Genomic DNA, 20,006 nt, shown 5'->3' with positions numbered 1-20,006 from the left:
CGTTGCGTGTTGCAACACCTTAGTTGTTCATTGATTGGGATTGCCTTCTCATATATGCCTTGACCGCGGGTCTTCAGCAGACCAAGTAACCCCTTGCTCAAGCCAGTGACCTTGGGTCCAAGCTGGTGAGCTTTTGCTCAAACCAGATGAGCCCGCGCTCAAGCTGGCAACCTCAGGGTCTCGAACCTGGGTCTTCCGCATCCCAGTCCAACGCTCTATCCACTGCACAACCGCCTGGTCACTTCTGAAATTTTTGATGTCTCAGAATTCTTGTTGAAGAATGGTCAGCCATCTTTGCAATCTAATTGTGAAAAATATTTTCATATCTGGTTTATAAACACCAAATGAAATGATGAATCCAATTAACTTCTTCATTTCTATAGCACCCGTTTCCTTATAAACACTTTTGTATACACATAAGACTTTAAGATCTGTCCACTTACAAATCACATCAAGTGACTTTTGGTGCACCAACATCTTAAAGGATGAAAAATACTGGTCACATGATTTTCTAGAAAAAATTGTGATGATTCTAGTCACAAAATACTGCATGATGAAGACCTTGCTGAATGACTAAATGGATGAGAATAGCACATGTCTTTTGTCCTTAGAAATGTATCATTAACTCACTATTTCCTTGATTTGGGAAAATTACTCTAGGTTATACTCAACTCAATTTAACCATCATAATTAGAGTCTAGCGTTGTCTCTATGTTCATTTTCTGATTCCACTGAAAATAGTAAGCCCTTTTCCTGTCAATTTTCATTTCTTTATCATTATGAGCAGAAATAATCTAAACTCTCAACTGTGTTCAATGAAAACTTAAAAAGAAAAAAGATTTAAGATGGCACCTAGAGACATTTATTATGCCTTCTTGAAAGATGTACTACTGGGCCTGACCTGTGGTGGCGCAGTGGATAAAATGTCGACCTGGAAATGCTGAGGTCGCCGGTTCGAAACCCTGGGCTTGCCTGGTCAAGGCACATATGGGAGTTGATGCTTCCAGCTCCCCCTTCTCTCTCTCTGTCTTTCTTCTCTTCTCTCTCTCTCTCTCTCTCTCTCTGTCTCTCCTTCTCCTCTCTAAAATGAATAAATAAATAAAAAATTTTAAGAAAGATGTACTACTTTGGGCAACATAATAAGAAAACTGAAGGATAATAGTTATGATTATTGTATAATTTCATTACTGCATGATCCTTCTAGGTTACTCAATCGCTTTTTTTTAAAGATTTATTTTATTAATTTTAGAATGGGGGGAGGAGCAAGAGAAGTATCAACTCATAGTTGCTTCACTTTACTTGTTCATTCATTGCTTGTTTATGTGCCTTGACTAGGCAAGCTCAGGATTTTGAACAGATGACCTCAGTGTTCCAGGTTGATGCTGTATCCATGCTGCACCACCACAGGCAAGGCTCAATCATTCTTTTGCATTCTTGTTACTTTAGTATTTGAGTAAGATGGAAAAATTTATGAGTATCTATATCTGCCCAAAGTGTGAGAAGGTTAGCCAGTCTGGTTGATTCAGAATGTGTTACTTTCCCAGTTGTTGGGTAGATAATAGGTTATATTCAGGTATAACATGTTCTGGCATTTTATTTTTGATAATAAGCTTCACTAAAAATATTTTGGCTATTGTTATTCAGTTTTGCCTTTTCTTGTGCAAAGTAGGAATTCAGCAAATGTTAAGTGAAAGATAAAGTCTTTAGAATTAATCAAGCTGTCTTTAGTAGATATAACTTCAATAATTAAAAAAGTGTGCTAGATTTAAATTTTTCAGCCTTTAAAATTTAAGATTTGCCAAATATTTGTGTGCTTCTTCTTTGATATAAGTTGTAAGAGGTGAAAAAAATAAGATTAATACAAAACAATATGTGATGGTACCTGACCAGTGGTGGTGCAGTGGATAGAGCATCCACTTGGGATGCTGAAGACCCAGGTTCAAAACCCCAAGGTCACCAGCTTGAACACAGGCTTATCCAGCTTGATTGCAGGCTTATAAGCTTGAATGCAGGGTTGCTGGCTTGAGTTGGGATCATCAACATGATCCCATGGTCACTGGCTTGAGGCCAAAGGTCACTGGCTTGAAGCAAAAGGTCAGTGGCTCAGCTGGAACCCCATCAATGAACAATTGATGGCTGAGAAGCCCAATGAACAATTAAAATGACACAAATACAAGTTGATGCATCTCATCTTGCTTCCTCCCTGTCTCTATCAGGGAAAAAAATAACAAAAAACAATATGTGGTCAAATTTTGGAGGAGGGACTATTTCATATATATTTTATGTAACCCTCAGTATACCATCAGGGTCCACTGAGCCCAATTTAGTTTTTGAGTATCAATGTTGAACAGTACTGATTTGTAAAAATGATTATTTTATGACGTATATTCCTTCTTAGAATTCTTCCAAACAAATAGAAAATTTATTTTTAAAACAAATAAACTTATTCTATCATGCAATTACCATGTGATTCTTCTATAAATCTAACATGCATTATGGGATTTTAGTAATCTTATTTTTCCTAAATCTTGAAATAATTTCACCTTAAGAATTATTTCATCATTACCCAGCAATTTTTCTCCATCTTGTATCTGCCCCAAATGTGAGAAGTTTAGCCAGTTTGAATGATTCAGCATGTGTCACTTTCCAAGTTGCTGGGTTAAATAATAGATTATGGTCAAGAAGTTTAACCAGATACATAAAGGCCCCTTTCTTAATGACAGTTCATCAAGGGTTGACCATGTGCTTAGTCACAATGCTGGCACTAATAATACAAATAAAAAGGAAATCTCAGTCTGAAGTGTGATAAGAGATAGAAAAGATATCTGCATGGTTAAGTCTCACCATCTTCATGTCTTTGCTCAAAATTCACTTTCTCTATAAATTTACCTTACTCTTTCAAAGATTGCAATCTACACCTGTTGACTTCAGTCAACACTAACTTTTCAACAGCATTTATAATAGTCTCACATTCTATATAACTTAAGTGTTTATTTTGTCTATCGTTATTCTCCCATAAAGCTCTAAGTTCCTTGAAGACATGGATTTTTATCTATTCTGTTTGCTGATAGAGTCTACATGCCTAGAATAGTGACTAGCATATAACAGGCAAGTAAATAATCACCATACAGTGCTAAGACAAGCTGAATCTTTGAGGAGGATCATGATCAGATACAGTAGAAGGAAGGGGGAATAAAAACAATTTTAGGCAGAGGAAAATGGCTTGTACTTGAGAAGGAAGAAAATGCTGAAATTCAGTATTTCCTTCTATTATGAATGTAAGGAACAAACCACAGTTTAGTGATACCTAAAAATCAGTTTGTTTCCCATTCCACTAATAGTTTTATCTCAAAATGTCACTCATTACTACTCATTTCTTATTTCTCCTTTTGTTATTTAAAGTAACCATATTAAATTTTGTTGTTTTATGTTACCAAGGAAGCATAGATTACTGTATCACAAACTTGATATAGTATTTTTATAATTATTTTAATGTAACTGCTTTTTAATCCTGTATATTCTGTTTTATGCCTTTAAAAATATATATTATTCTGAGAAGGGGTTCAGAGGCTTCAAAAGAACTGCCAAATAGAGCCATGACATAAACAAATCTAAAGATTCTGGTGCTAAAGTCATAGACATCTGAGAGTAAGACATTAAGAGAACTGTTCATATGACTAGGTTAAAAAAACAGAGAGCCCTGACCAGGCAGTGGTGCAGTGGATAGAGCATCAGAGGACCCAGAGGTTTGAGACTCCGAGGTCACCAGCTTGAGCACGGGCTCATCTGGTTTGAACAAACCTCTCCAGCTTGGAACCAAGGTCGCTGGCTTGAGCAAGGGGTTACTCGGTCTGCTGAAGGCCCACGGTCAAGTCACATATGAGAAAGCAATCAATGAACAATTAAAGCACCTCAACAAAAAACTGATGATTGATGCTTCTCATCTCTCTCCGTTCCTGTCTGTCTGTCCCTGTCTATTCCTCTCTCTGACTCTCTGTCGCTATAAAAAACAACAACAAACAAACAAATAAAAACAGAGAGAATGAGGAGAGACATGGTAAGTGGTGAGTCCAGAGAGCTAAAGAGAATTTTATAAATTTTTTTTTTTGCTTTATTTGAATGTTATTTATTTCCTTCAAACTTTAGAAGGCATGCTGATTCTAAAGTTTTCTTGTCATTATTAATTTATAAATCCTCAAAATTCATTAAAAATGTATTGTTGATACTAAGCAATCCAAAGTTCAAAGTCTTAAGAGCCTTTACAGTACTTTTTTTAACTTCTGTACAAAGCAATCACAACTAGGCAACAGTGAAAGATATGCTAATACACAATTTATAATCATCTGTTGTGGAGAAAAGAAGAGCTTTACAAATGTAGAAGAAGCCAAAAACTTTCAAGAAATCTTGATATCTGAACCTAGTATCATATATCATATGAAATTTTCTGTTTATAAATGATTTTCTCACTAGACCTGAAGTTCTAATGGCAGTGACATTTTATTCATCCTTGTAGCACCACAGCCATGCTTAGTACTACCATGAAGTTATAACAATAAACTTAATTCCAATGAATATCTTACTTGAAGACACATTGAAATAATTGAAAATATTAAAACATTCAGAACATCCAGAGATACATGGGCCTATAGATACCACAGCTCTACTTCTTTTTATTTAAATCCCACACTTAACTCCTTAAGTTAACAGGAATAAAAGATGGAAAGACATCCTGAAGTTCATGGCTGGAAAAATTTAATATTAAGATGGCAATATGGCCTGACCAGGCGATGGCGTAGTAGACAGAGCATCAGACTGGGATGCGGAGAACCCAGGGTTGAGACCCCAAGGTCACCAGCTTGAGCGTGGGCTCATCTGGTTTGAGCAAAGCTCACCAGCTTGGACCCAAGGTCGCTGGCTCAAGCAAGGGGTCACTCGGTCTGCTGTAGCCCCCTGGTCAAGGCACATATGAGAAATCAATCAATGAACAACTAAGGTACTACAACAAAAAATTAATGATTCTCATCTCTCTCTGTTCCTGTCTGTCTGTCCCTATCTTTCCCTCTCTGACTCTCTCTCTCTGTCTCTGAAAATAAAAAAATTTAAAAAGATGGCAATATGTCCAAAATTGATCTACAGATTCAATACAACTCCAATCAAAATCCCAGTCAGCTTATTTGTAGGAACACAATGATCTTAAAATACACATGTATTTGACCTACAATAGTCAAAACAATCTTGAAAAAGAACAAATTGGAAAATTCATACTTTCTGATTTTAAAACTTACTATACTGTAACAGTAATTTGAACTAAGAGTATAAAAGTAAACCTGTATATTTCAGGTCAGTTTATTTTCCACAGGCTACCAAAATACAAATGAGAAAAGACCGGTCATTTCAGCAAAAGGTGCTGGGAAAACTGGATATCCACATAAAAAAGAATGAAACATACTTCATATAAAAATTAAAATTAACTCAAAATGAATCAAAGACTGAAATTTATGAGCTAAAACTCCTAAAGAAAAAAAATAAGTGTAAATCTTCGTGACCTTGGAGTAGGCAATGTTTTCTTTTTAATTTTTTTATTCATTTATTGATTTTAGGGAGAGAGAAGAAATAGAAAGAGAGAGAGAGAAACATTGACTTGCTGTTCCACAGCTGTGCATTCATTGGTTGCTTCTTGCATGTGCCCTGACCAAGCACCTTGGCGTATCAAGACAACAGTCTAACCAACTAAGATACCCACCAGGGTCTAGCCAGTGGTAGTCAACCTGGTCCCTACTGCCCACTAGTGGGTGTTCCAGCTTTCATAGTGGGCAGTAGTGGAGCAACCAAAGTATAAATAAAAAGATTTAACTATAGTAAGTGGTTTTATTCTGCCAAACTTAGCAAAAATCCAACATAAAGTACTTAGTAATTATTATTATATGCTTTAACTTGCTGTAACTCTGCTTTATAAATTTTATAAAGTAAAGTTACTTCCCTACTTTATAAATCACCATTACTGTGGAACCGATGGGTGGTTAGAAAATTCTACTACTAACAGAGATACAAAAGTGGGCAGTAGGTATAAAAAGGTTGACTACCCCTGGTCTAGGCAATAGTTTCTTAGACATGACACCAAAAGCATAAGCAACCAAAAGAAAATTGATAAATACTTAAAATTTCCTTTTGTCAACAGAAAAGGAGGAGGAGGAGAAGGAGGAAGAAAGTAGAATAAAGAAGGAAGAAAGGAAAAGAAGGAGGAGGAGGAGGAAGGAAAAAGGAAGGAGAAGGAAGAAGGCAGCGAAGGAAAAGGAGAAGGCCAAGGAGGAGAAAGAGAAGAGAGAGAGAGAGATGAGAAGCATCAATGCGTAGTTGTGTTCACTTTAGTCGTTGTCATATATGCCTTGCCTAGGATGGCGGGGGTTGGGGGTGGAGGGTCAAGCCAAGCCACTGACCCCTTGCTGAAGCCAGCAGGCTTAAGCCAGCAACCTTTGGGCTCAAGTCAGCGATCATGGGATCATGATGATGATGATGCCACACTCAGATGGGTGACCCGCATTCGAGCTGGTGAGTCTGCGCCCAAGCCAGCGAACTCGGGATTTCAAACCTGGGACCTCAGCTCCCCAGGTGGCACTCTACCCACTGCGCCACCACTGGTCAGGCTTTTGTTTTTTTAAAGATTTTATTTACTGGCCCTGGCTGGTTGGCTCAGCAGTAGAGCACTGGTCCACCATGTGGATGTCCTGGTTTTGATTCCCAGTCAGGGCACACAGAAGAAGAGCCCACCTGCTTTTCCACCCCTCCCCACAATTGCTTCTCTCTTTCTCTCTCTCTTTCCTCCTCCCCACCCCTATCCTGCAGCCACGGCTTGACTGGAGTGAGCTGGCCCCAGGCACTGAGGATGGCTCTATAGCCTTGCCTCAGGCGCAACGCAGTAAGGGCCCCAGATGGGGAGAGCATCGCCCATAGTGGGCTTGCCAGTTGGGTCGTATGCGAGAGTCTGTCTGCCTTCCCTCCAAGATTTTATATATTGATTTCAGAGAGAGGATAAAGAGAGAGAAAGGCAGGGGGAAAAACAGGAAGCATTAATTCGTAGTAGTTGTTTCTCATCTGTGACTTGACCAGGCAAGCCCAGAGTTTCAAGCCAGTGTCAACAGTTTATCCACCGCGCTACCACAGGTCAAGCAAGAACAGAACTACTTCTTAGTTAACTAGGAAGAGACAAACATCATTGTTGTGATAAAAATTAAGCATCTACTCCATATACCAGATACAAGAAAATGTCAAAGACCTAATCCTTGTCAACAAAAAACTCACAATTGAGTAGAATAGGTCAAAATACAGGTAGTACATCATTCAGAAGCACTAACAGTGGTATGTTCAAAGAGCAATGGTAATAAACAGAAGAGAGAAAAATAGGGAGTGGTAAGAAAAGGTGAGAGGGAGAAAAAGGCAGGTTACTTCCTTTTCAGAGTAATGCTGACATTTGATTTGGGCATTAAAGGATGAGTAAAATGAAAAGAAATACTATTTTAGATACAATAAAGAGTATGGGCAAAAATATGAAGATATATGGTGATGGGAGATGATTTGACTTTGGGTGGTGGGCACACTGCAATATAAAGAGCATGTATAATAGAAATCTACTCTTGCCTGACCAGGAGGTGGCACAGTGGACAGAGTGTCGGACTGGGATGCGGAGGATCCAGGTTCGAGACCCCGAGGTCTCCAGCTTTCGTGCGGGCTCATCTGGTTGAGCAAAAGCTCACCAGCCTGGTTTGGACCCAGGGTCGCTGGCTCGAGCAAGGCGTTACTCGAGGTCTGCTGAAGGCTCGCAGTCGGGGCACATGTGAGAGGGCAGTCAATGAACAACTAAGGTGTCGCAATGCGCAACGAAAGACTGATGATTGATGCTTCTCATCTCTCTCCCTTTCTGTCTGTCTATCTGTCCCTGTCTATCCCTCTCTCTGACTCTCTCTCTGTAAAAAAAAAAAAACAAGAAAAAGAAATCTACTCTTGAAGCCTATATAGTCTTACTAACCAATGTCACCCCAATAAATTTAATAAAAAAATATAAAACTGCATTAATAAATGCAAAATAAATTCAGTAAATCCACAAGTTATAAACATCTGACTTACATACAACTTGTACTTATGAACAGAATGTCAAAAGGGCTATTGGTAATTAACTGCAATTGGACAGCAATGAAAATGATATCACAGAGTTACTCTACTCCTTTGGCAAAAAACCAACCAGTGAAGACCTTATGGAACTAGAGCAGCGAATGATAGCATTTAAGGAAGAAAACAGGAACCTAGGAAACTCCAGAACTTTTTTAGTTCTCTACAAAAGTTAGCCGATGCTTCCTATTTCACTGAAACAGGAATGGCAAAGTTAGAGGAGCAAGATCCTGATACAGAGATGTTCACCAGGGTTTACTATACGGTTACTGAAGGCCTGAGAAGATACAGGGCCTTTATGATGAGAAAAAGAAAAGCTCTGTGCAAACCTCCCTTGATGCCTACTTCAAGAAACTGACTCCAGCAGCAGAATCAAACCCTGACTAACATAAGTCCCAGCCTCTCCAACAAGTCCATCATCTTCTGCATCATTCAAGATTGTTAAAAGATTGTATTTGAAAATATTTAGGTATTTATACACAAAGGTAAGAATAAATACTATGTTAACACAAGTATCTAAGCTGCATTTAACAGGTAAATGTACCTGTTCCAAATTACATACAAATTCAACTTAAGAACAAATCTACAGTACCTATCTCATTCATAACCTGAAGACTGCCTACAGTGCAATATAGTTTGTATTTAAAGTTTCAGGCAGGAAGCTAGGGGGCTGGAATTAAAAATGTGGTATTTTCACTTGTGTACCAGGCAACAATGTAGAAAATATAGCAAAGGTAAGTAGAGATTAGAGAAAGGAGACCAACTGGAGGTGACAAAGTATTCCAAGCTATTTATCATTAAAATAATTTTGTTTTAAAAGATCTCATTTCTTCTAATTACTTTGTTTTCATATAAAAATTCAGGATCTCAAAATATCACTGATAATGTAAAGAAATAGATGAAAGACTGAATTAGCTTCATGGGGTCCTAACCCCATATAGATCAGGACCGTATATTCTTCTTATAAAATAAACTCCCAGTGGAGCAGGTGCTCACTACTACATATCTACTACATATCTATGTCCAGGAACCAGATGGGGACAACACAGAAGCCCTAATACCAAAGTAATTGTATGAACACATTTCACCAATTACCTCTCTAAACAAAAAAAAATTTAAAAATGCCTGACTAGGCAGTGGCACAGTGGATAGAGCATCGGACTGGGATATGGAAGACCCAGGTTCGAGACCCTGAGGTCGCCAGCTTGAGCGAGGGCTCATCTGGTTTGAGCAAAAAGCTCACCAGCTTGAGCCCAACGTCGCTGGCCCAAGCAAGGGGTTACTTGGTTTGCTGAAGGCACGCAGTCAAGGCACATAAAGAAAGAAAGAATGAATGAATGAATGAATGAAATGAAAATTCTAGAATTAAAAAGTCCAATGACTGGAGTAACAAGTTCACTAGATACACATAACAATAGGAAATAGTCAAAGAGCCAGAGATCTTGAAGAAAGATTTATCCAATTTAAGAAACTAAAGAAAAAATGAATAAAGTAAGCCTCAATTACCTGAAAAACAATGTAAAAGAGTCTGTTATATTTTAATTGGATACTAAAAGAAAACGGGGCCATAATTTTTAAAAAAATGACCAAAAATATCCCAAATTTGGATGAAAACTCTTATTGATCCTTAAAAATAATTAAATAAATAAAGCCCAAACAGAAAATATGCAAAGAAAACTATACTGGGGCATATCATAGTCAAACTGTTTAAATCTAAAGAGAAAAGACATAATAGCTGCCAAAGAGACAGGGTAGGGGGAGTTCACATTTTATCCTGGAGAACAGAAATATGACAGGTGACTTCTTAGCAAAAATAATAAAGATCAAGAAAAATCTACAAAGTTCTGAGAAGTAAAGAAAACCCTGCAAACAAGATTCCACATCCAGAAAAGGTATTGAAGGATGAAATAAAGACCTTTCCAGATAAACAAAAGTCTATAAAATTTGTTGCCTGCAGACTTACTTGCACTACAAAAAATGCCAAAAGATACTGTTAGGCTAAAAGAGAAAGCAGATTGAAATTTGGATTTACAGAAAAGAACATCAGAAATAGTAAAACATTAGAGAAATATTTTCTTCAACATGATTTCCTTAAACCACTATTAACTGTTCAAAGCAAAATAAATCTTAAGGTGGGATTTATGATGTAAGTAGAAGTACAAGATATGACAATAGCATAAAGAAAGGGATGGGTAGATAAATGAAATTATGCTGTCATAATTTGAGAGAAAGATTTATAATGTAAGAAATTGATGGAAAGAGGTAAGCAGTAAATGGCATGAAGTGTGATGTATGAAGTAAAAGGTGGTATAATATTACCTGTAAATAGACTTTAATAAGTTAATAGTACATATTGTTAAGCTCTAGAATGACTACTAAAAATTAATGAAAGGAGATAGAAAACTATGTATATACTGTTTGATTAACCCCAAAGGCTACAGAAATGAAGCAACACAGGAACAAAGAAAAATAGCAATCATATCAATAATCGTATTAAATACAGACTAAAAACTCCAATTAGATTGCAAAGATTGTTAACTGAATTTAAAAGCAAAAGCCAATGGCTACATGCTGTTTATAAGAGACATACTTTAAATAAATTCAAAGACATTTATAGACTAAAAGCAAAACACTAGTAAAAAATTAGTGTATCATGAAGCTGCATAAAAAAGCTGAGGTGGCTATATTAATATCAAACAAAGTAAACTTTAAGACAGAGTATTTTAAGAAATTCAGAACACTTTATAAAGATAAAAGAACAAGTCAACAGGAAGATTAAATAAACTGTCCATTAGTATTAATTTGAAATGGATCACAGACCTAAATGCAAAATGAAACTATAAAACATACAGGAGAAAGCAGAGAAAATCTTTATGATTTTGGTTTACTTCCCAGACACAAGTCACTAATCACTAATTAAAAATTGATATTACACTTCAAAATCCAAATCATCTACTCTTTTTAAGACACTATTAAGAAAACAAAAAGTTTAAAAAATATTTACACAATATAAATCCAAGAAAAAACATATCTAGAATATATATATTTTTTAAATCTCTTATAACTCAGTAGTATAAATCAGTGGTCCCCAACCTTTTTTGGTCCACGGACCCATTTAATGCCAGAAAATATTTTCACAGACCAGCCTTTAGAGTGGGATGGATAAATGTATCATGTGACCGAGACAAGCGTCAAGAGTCTTAGACGGATGTAACAGAGGGAATCTGATCATTTTTTAAAAATAAAACATCGTTCAGACTTAAATATAAATAAAACGGAAATAATGTAAGTTATTTATTCTTTCTCTGCAGACCGGTACCAAATGGCCCACGGACCGATCGATATCAGTCCGTGGCCCGGGGGTTGGGGACCACTGATATAAATAAACAAATTAAAAAAAAAAAACTTTAAAAGAACCTTCAGAAGAGAAGATACACAAATGACCAGTAATCACATGAAAAATGCTCAATATCAATGGTCATCAGGAAAATCCAAAATAAAACCATAACGAAATGCCACTTCACACTTACTAAAATCACTACAATGAAAAGACAGATAATACCTGTTGGCTAGGATGTAGAGCAACTGGAATTTTTATGCATTGCTTCTAGGAATGTAAAATACACAACCACCTAGATAAAGGTTTGGCAATTTCTTATAATCTCCCATCTACCTTTCACAAAACAATAATTGTATTATTCAAGAGAAATGAAAGCATATATCCTTAGAGAACTTGTACAATAATTTCCCAGTAGCTTGTTCATAATAGCCCAAAACTGAAAATGACCTAAATTTTCACCTACAGATAAATGGATAAAAAAATTGTGGTATATTCATACAATGAAATACTACTTAGCAATAATTTGAAACAAACAATGTATGTAATAGCATCACAGCTACTCTGAGTGGAAGAAGCCAGACATAGAGTATATACCTAACGATTTCCACTTAGGTGAAGAGTTTGAGTATGTGAGGTTTATATGAACTAATCTATTATGGACTTAATGATCACTATCTAAAACTGGGACCTGACCAGTCAATGCATGTCAAATAACTACCTAATTTGTAAAGCAATATACAAATGTATTATATTAATTAATGTAAAAGATTAATATTAATAATTTAATAATAGTGACAATTCTGGCATAGTAAGTTAATGTGCTCCAGAGGAAAAAGACAATGCAAAATCTGAAAGAAAAATAATAACTAAAATTGTACAGCTTTGAACACTTATTACAAAAAATGAATCAACTGCCAACTCCAAGACAGTTGGCAATTCTAGAGGAGAAGAAAGTAGAACCCAAATGAAAACTAGGCGCCATTCTTAAATAGAAGTGATTAAACAAATTAATATAGGTATTTAAAAACCTGTATTTGGAAAAATTAAGATAATCAAAATACGGAAAACGCATCAGAATTAAAGATGTGTCAAAACCAACATGGCCTTAAATGCCTTTATTTTCATCATTACAAAATATTTATCACTTCAAATAAAATACATTTTAATTATTCCAATTTCTGATAGAAATTTATGTCAACACAAAATACTCTGCTCTGTCACATACTAATATGACTTTTAACAGCCCCCAAGTTAAAAATAGCCTAGTAATGCCCAACTCTGCAGCTCAGTTGCTTAGAGCAGTGTTTTTCAACCAGTGTGCCATGAGACATGGTCAGGTGTGCCGTGGGGAAATTAAACATGGGTCCCCAAACTACGGTCCACATGCTGGTACAGCCCGTGGAGGCTATTTATCCGGCCCACCGCCAGCCACCTCCATCCGAACATAAACATTCCCCTCACAATCCCTCCAGCTATCAGCGACAGGAAGAGTGGAGGCACAGGGAACGCTCACTGACGAATCACTTTCTAGGATTCATCCCGATCACTAGCTATGAACCAACAGTAGGCCGCCTCTCATCCACACCCAGGAAGGTCCCCGCTCAGGCTGCCGCGCACTTGTCATTGTGTGGCCACTGCCACGGCGAGTAGTTGAAGCTGCTACTCCTCCCCATGGTCCCAATTTCTAATCCTGGTCAGGACTGGAGGTAAATGTTGCCACCACTAGATGAAGCCTCAGCCTCAGCTGGTTATGTGTATCCTGATGGTGTATATAAATATTTGACCTTTTTCTTTTTAAAAGAGGCCCCCGCAGAGGGTGATATACAATGCATCACAATGTTATCTAACTTTAAAGCTAAAGTTTGCTGATTTTCCTTTGGACAGTTTTTGGTTATCTGTTGCCAAGGAGTTCCCCATTCTGGCCAACAAAGCTATTTTGACATTGCGCCCGTTTCCAACCACATATCTATGTGAGCTGAGCTTCTCAAGCTTGACTGCGATAAAATCTAAAAACAGAGAGAGACTGAGAACTGTTGAGGAAGAGCTTCATGTGTGTCTTTCTACCATTCCTGCCAGGATATCCCTTTTGTGTTCATCGAAACAGGCCCAGGTTTCACACTGAGTATAAATACATTTAGAAACTATATTATTAACTATATGTATAATATGTACTGTTAGAGTGTCATTTTGTGTCATTTTGGTAGGTGGTGTGCCCCAGGATTTTGTAAATGTAAAAAATGTGCCGCGGCTCAAAAAAGGTTGAAAATCACTGGCTTAGAGTATCTTCCCAATACACCAAAGTTGCAGGTTCAATCCCATGCCATGGCACATATGAAAAACAACCAATGAATGCATAAATGAGTGGAACAACAAATCAGTGTTTCCCTCTCTCTCTCTCTTTCTCTCTCCCCCTGCCTCTCTCAAATGAATAAATTTTTTTAAATTTTTAAATAAAAAACTTAAAAATTAAAAAATATATTTTAAATAGCCTAGTAAAAATGCAATTATCTAAATAAATGTAAGTAAACCCAAGAAGCTAGTATTAATTTCATATTCCTGGGAAGCAGTCCCTATCATAAACAGCATACCATTACAACTGGCTAAATTTGTCAATTTTATGTTTTAACTAACCCTACTGCCAAGTATGTACTCACTGGTAAAGTGACTCACACTATTCTCTCCTCTTCCTTAGCTCTCAATGCACACCATTTCAGAAGCCTGAGACACAATATTGGATCCCTTTTGACCTTACCATGTCTCAATCTTTATTTACTCTCCCAGTTGAGATCTGGCAATCCAGTCTAAAAGGGTTTTTTTTCTTTTTTTTTTTAACCCTCCTACATCTTAGGACACTGTTCCTGGTAACTGCCCATAGCTCCAAAGCGCAGCATTTGCATGCACCATGGATACCGTGAACATACTTCCCAGTTTTGGGCTTAGTTTACACCTGTCACCTAAACATAATTAAGAATAACCCCTGGCCCTGGCCAGTTTGCTCAATGGTAGAACATTGGCCTGGTGTGTGTACGTCCCAGATTCAATCCCCAGTCAGGGCACACATGAGAAGCAACCATCTACTTCTCTTCCCCTCCCTCTTTCCCTTCCCTCTCTCTTGTCTTTTCCCAGCCAGTGGCTTGATTGGTCTGAGCGTTGGCCCCAGGTCCTGAGGATATTTTGGATATTCAAGCATCAGCCCCAGACAGGTTGCTGTGTGTATCTCGGTCAGAGCACATGTGGGAGGCAGTCTCACCATCTCCCCTCCACTCACTTAAAAAAAAAAAAAAAGAATAGCACCCCTATTCATTCCCAGAAGTTTCTAGTTAGGACAAAAGGTTAGATAGTCACTCTACTCAACTACAAAAATAGGATATGAACAGTCAAACCATATAGGAGATAGTCAAGGGCAGGAAGCTTGGATGACTAGCTGGCTAAATACATAGACAAAAACTATTTCAAGGCCAGCTCAGGTCCCTGGAACATTCTTGGCTTTTATTACTTTTACATATATTGATCATCAAATTAAATCACTGCCCAAGAGAAAGTTAAAAAATTTACTCTTAATCAATGGATTAAAAATATGCAATTAGCATTTTGATTATAGTCTAGTAAATGGTTCCTCTAAATGTTAAAAATACCTGACTTGGAGGGGTGAACACACAATAAGATGTACAGAGATGTGTTGTAGAATTGGGCACCTGAAACCTGTATAACTATGTTAAGTAGTGTCACCCTCATAAAAAAAAAAAATCAATGTCTTAACTGAATCCTTTCAGAAATTATTTTTTTAGGGAGGTGCATGAGGGTAAATGTATATACATAATGGCAATGGACAGAGACTTGACTTTGGGAGGTAAACACACAATACGGTGTATAGAGCCCTAGCTGGTTGGCGCAGCGGTAGAGCATTGGCCAGGCATGTGGATGTCCAGAGTTTGATTCCTGGTCAGGGCACACAGGAGAGGCACCCATCTGCTTTTCTACCCCTTTCCCTCTCGCTTCTCTCTCTCTCTCTCTCTCTCTCTCTCTCTCTCTCTCTTCCCCTGCTGCAGCCACAGCTCACTGGGGCAACTTGGCCGCAGGCACTGAGGATGGCTCCATGGCTTCTGACTCAGGCACTAAGAGCTCGGTTGCTGAGCAAAGGAGCATCACACCCTAGTGGGCTCACCGGGTGGATCCCAGTCAGGGTGCATGCAGGCATCTGTCTCTCTGCCTCCCCTCCTCTCACTGAATTTAAAAAAAAAAATAGTGTACAGATGTAGAATTATGCACCTGAAACCTGTATAATTTTGTTTACCAGTGTTACCCCAATAAATTCAATTAAAAAATTATTTTTAAGTCTGAGATAAATAATGCTTTACTGTATCATAACTAATGTCCAAAAGCTCACCTATATTTATTTATTCTTGTTTTGTTTTTCTTTTTATCGGTATTTAATATAACTCACAAAGCAATTTAGTATGAGCATTATGTGTTATTAGTTTAGGCCAGTGGTCGGCAAACTCATTAATCAACAGAGCCAAATATCAACAGTACAACAATTGAAATTTGAGAGCCAAATTTTTTAAACTTAAACTATATAGTAGGTACATTGTTATTAACTTAATTAGGGTACTCCTAAGCTGGCCAAAGAGCCGCACTCAAGGGGCCAAAGAGTCGCATGTGGCTCGCGAGCCACGGTTTGCTGATCACTGTTTTAGGCTAATTCCTCATTGTCTTATATCTCAGTATATGGTAAATTAATTATTGAGTCTCAGTTTAAAAAAATAGAACTTAATGGTCAAATAAACTTATGACTGGCAACAACCCACTTGTTCTTCAAATGGTGACGTTTGTGGTAAATCTATATAATCGGATACATGAAATAAAATGAAAGTGCCAATACAATGACATGAATGGATCTCAAATGCATTATGCTAAGTAAAAGAAGCCAGACTCAAAAGGCCACCTACTGCATGAGTCCCATTTATCTGAATGTCTGGAAAAGGCAAAATTATAGGGACCAAAACCAGATCAGTACTAGTTGCCAAGGTCTGGGAGTGGGGAAAGGGACTGACTACCAAGGCACAATACTGTCCTATATCCTGATCATTAGGTTACACTGTATAGATTTGTCAAAACTACTAGAATTATACATCAAAAAGTGAATTTTACCATGTATACTTTAAAAATTAATTTCTGGGAAAAATACTTTTTTAAAGTAGTTTAGATAAAAAAAAAAAAAAAAAGTGGCCAATCACAAAATGTTATCTCCCACCCTTAGGAAGGGAACAGAAAATACTGCATGTGTGAATAAAAAGCAGCTCTAACTACACTGCTTTGCCAAACCACGTATACTGTCAGAGCTCTAGGCTGGCACCTCCTTATGTTTCTGCAGTGTTCTCACTGAATCAGGCTCTCATCTCTAACTCAATTTCAAACCCTCTCTGAATGCCTCTGCTTACTCTGGGCTTTCTAATCTTTGTTTGTCTAATGGTCGGTCTCACATTCATAATCCACCTTTGCCTTAACATGCACTCACTGGCACTGATCCTCCCTTCACTCTTGGATCTCATGTTATAGTACCTACATGAATTCCTTTAATTCCTGACTTTATCTCAACTTTGTTCTCACTGGACTCTCAGCTAAACATTGATCGTGTCCTCTTCTTAGCCTTCAACTGGGGTTCTTACCTACTTTAAGTTAAGAATCACAAAGGTTTATTAGCCTGACCAGGCAGTGGCGCAGTGGATAGAGCATTGGCCAGGGACGCTAAGGACCTAGGTTCAAGACCCTGAGGTCACTGGTTTGAGCATGGTCTCATCTGGCTTGAGCGCAGGATTGCTGGCTTGAGCATGGGATCATAAACATGACTCTATGGTTGCTGACTTGAGCCCAACATCACTAGCTTGATTGAGCAAAGGGTCACTGGTGAGGCTGAAGCCCCCCAGTCAAGGCACATATGAGAAAGCAATCAATGAACTAAGGTGCTGCAACTATGAGTTTATGCTTCTCATCTCTCTCCCTTCCTGTCTATCTCTGTCTCTCAAAAAAAAACAAAAAACCACCCCACAAAGGTTATTAATTTCAGTGCTTCAGAAGTGGCAAACTCTAAAGCCTCCCTTGGAAAGAAACCCTATTATGCTTTCCTTCACTCCAATAAATATGATGTCCTTATTTCTGTCCAACCAAACTCTTGCTTATCTTTAAATTCTACTTTATGTTTAGTTTTATACAAAGACACTTCAGCGGTCAACTTAAATCAACTCCTTCCTCACAATAATCATGCATTTAAGACTAGAATTAGTCTTTCAGGAAGACGCTGCTGCTGTTGTAGCGAGCCGCGTCCCTCTGGCTCCTGCTCTTGACTCACCGCTGTTCACTCTCGCTGAGGAACAAGTTGGTCAGGAAGCCGCGCCGCAGCCATGGCTTTTAAAGATACCGGAAAGACACCCATGGAACCAGAGGTGGCGATTCACCAAATTAGAATTACTCTAACCAGCCGCAACGTCAAGTCTCCGGAGAAGGTGTGTGCTGACTTGATCAGAGGTGCAAAGGAAAGAATCTCAAAGTGAAAGGACCCGTTCGGATGCCTACCAAGACTCTGAGAATCACTACAAGAAAAACTCCCTGCGGGGAGGGTTCTAAGTCTTGGGATCGGTTTCAGATGAGGATCCACAAACGTCTCATTGACTTGCACAGCACTTCTGAGACTGTTAAACAGATTACTTCCATCAGTATTGAGCCAGGAGTTGAGGTTGAAGTCACCATTGCAGATGCTTAAATCAGCCTTTTTAATAAATTGATTATTCATTGTTTAAAAAAAAAGACTAGAATTAATATTACACTCTTATCTTCCTTCTTCAGGGTATATACCTATGATTCCTGCAATATTCTTTATCACTTAATGTTCTCTCAAACCTCACCAGTTTTTCTACATCTCTTTACAAATAAAGTAACCAAAACAGGATACCAACAAATAATAGACAATTCACAATACAACATGATATTAAAATGTTCCCCTAAAATACCCTTTAAAAAAAGAGGTCAGTCGACCCTGGCCGGTTGGCTCAGCGGTAGAGCGTCGGCCTGGCGTGCGGGGGATCCGGGTTCGATTCCCAGCCAGGGCACACAGGAGAAGCGCCCATTTGCTTCTCCTCCCCCCCTCCTTCCTCTCTGTCTCTCTCTTCCCCTCCTGCAGCCAAGGCTCCATTGGAGCAAAGATGGCCCGGGCGCTGGGGATGGCTCCTTGACCTCTGACCCAGGCGCTAGAGTGGCTCTGGTTGCAACAGAGTGACGCCCCGGAGGGGCAGTGCGTCGCCCCCTGGTGGGCGTGCCAGGTGGATCCCAGTCGGGCGCATGCGGGAGTCTGTCTCTCCCCGTTTCCAGCTTCAGAAAAATACAAAAAAAAAAAAAAAAGGTCAGTCTATGTTATGATCCCTTTTACTGTGAGAGGACAAGAATAGAAAAAAAAAAATCACAATCTCAGAACTTCCAGAAGTTAATTCTCTAGCAAGTGACTTTGTTGTTTCCTCACAAATCAAGAGACCCCAATCTTCACAGCCACTGAGACTTGACAACCTTCCGACCGCCAAGCAAGAGAAAGTTATCCCTCCACCAAAAAAAAGATCTTTTTACTGTGAATTCACTGTAGTTCTCCGTCCCCGGACAGACAGGTGGCCTTCACACTGTCTTTAACTGCTTTAAACTGCTTAGCTATCATCTCAGTTTTATTAGAGCCCACTAATGTTAAGTAATTGTTGAAATGATTTCCTATAATCTTCTATAAAAAATCACAATCTCAGAACTTCCAGAAGTTAATTCTCTAATCTTCCTTTAATCTCTTTAAAGTCAAAGTATCATTTTTCTGAGGTGGGGAAGAGGAAATAAGATTGAGAAAAGATTAAGTAGAAAGCAAAGCAAGAGAATTCTGTTTTTAAACTAAATTTAGCTGACAGAATTTGTTTTTCCATAACGTGAGCAAAATATTTGCCTTTCTCTAAGATAAGTAACAGATGTGTGTGAATTGCAAAAGACTTTTACAAAAGAATTAGATTAAGAAAACAAAAATACAGAAAGTATAGCTAATGAGAAGAGAGGAGACAAAGGACAAGAATAAAAAAGTAGAGAGACTGCAGTGTGAGGAAACAGAGCTATAATCAAGAAAAAATAGAAATCCATTCCCAAAAGCAGTAGTTTTCGATGTAAAATATAATTTTGTGTTTCTTTTTAAAGAAAACAATAATGTGGCTGTTTGAAAATAGTTTCAGGGAACAGAGGAGAAATTATTTCAGACCATCGATGTACATAGACACATATCAAATATTAAGGCTTTTATGACAAGGGCTTTTAAAAAATGAAAGATTAAGTCAGAAATAAATAGCCATATAAAAATATCTATAATTCAACAATATTCTTCAAGCTTAGGCTGGCCTATAATACCTCTCTGGGAATACACTGAATAGGAAGCTATACTATAAAAATACAGTACAGGGAAGAGGCTGCTATATGAGCTACTTCGACCTCT

The 20,006-nt window shown here is 38.0% G+C and overlaps 1 protein-coding gene and 1 pseudogene across 3 annotated transcripts in view; one reads left to right on the top strand and one right to left on the bottom strand.

The window, feature by feature from the left end:
- The window catches only part of FOXJ3 (forkhead box J3), a 168,126-nt gene that overhangs the window by 68,450 nt on the left and 79,670 nt on the right, over positions 1-20,006 (bottom strand). The window lies entirely within an intron of this gene.
- LOC136329107 (small ribosomal subunit protein uS10-like) lies at positions 17,856-18,277 on the top strand (annotated as a pseudogene).

Source organism: Saccopteryx bilineata, chromosome 3 (assembly GCF_036850765.1).
Source record: "Saccopteryx bilineata isolate mSacBil1 chromosome 3, mSacBil1_pri_phased_curated, whole genome shotgun sequence".
In the NCBI taxonomy this organism is placed as follows: domain Eukaryota; kingdom Metazoa; phylum Chordata; class Mammalia; order Chiroptera; family Emballonuridae; genus Saccopteryx; species Saccopteryx bilineata.
This window is presented reverse-complemented; position numbering and strand designations above follow the sequence as displayed.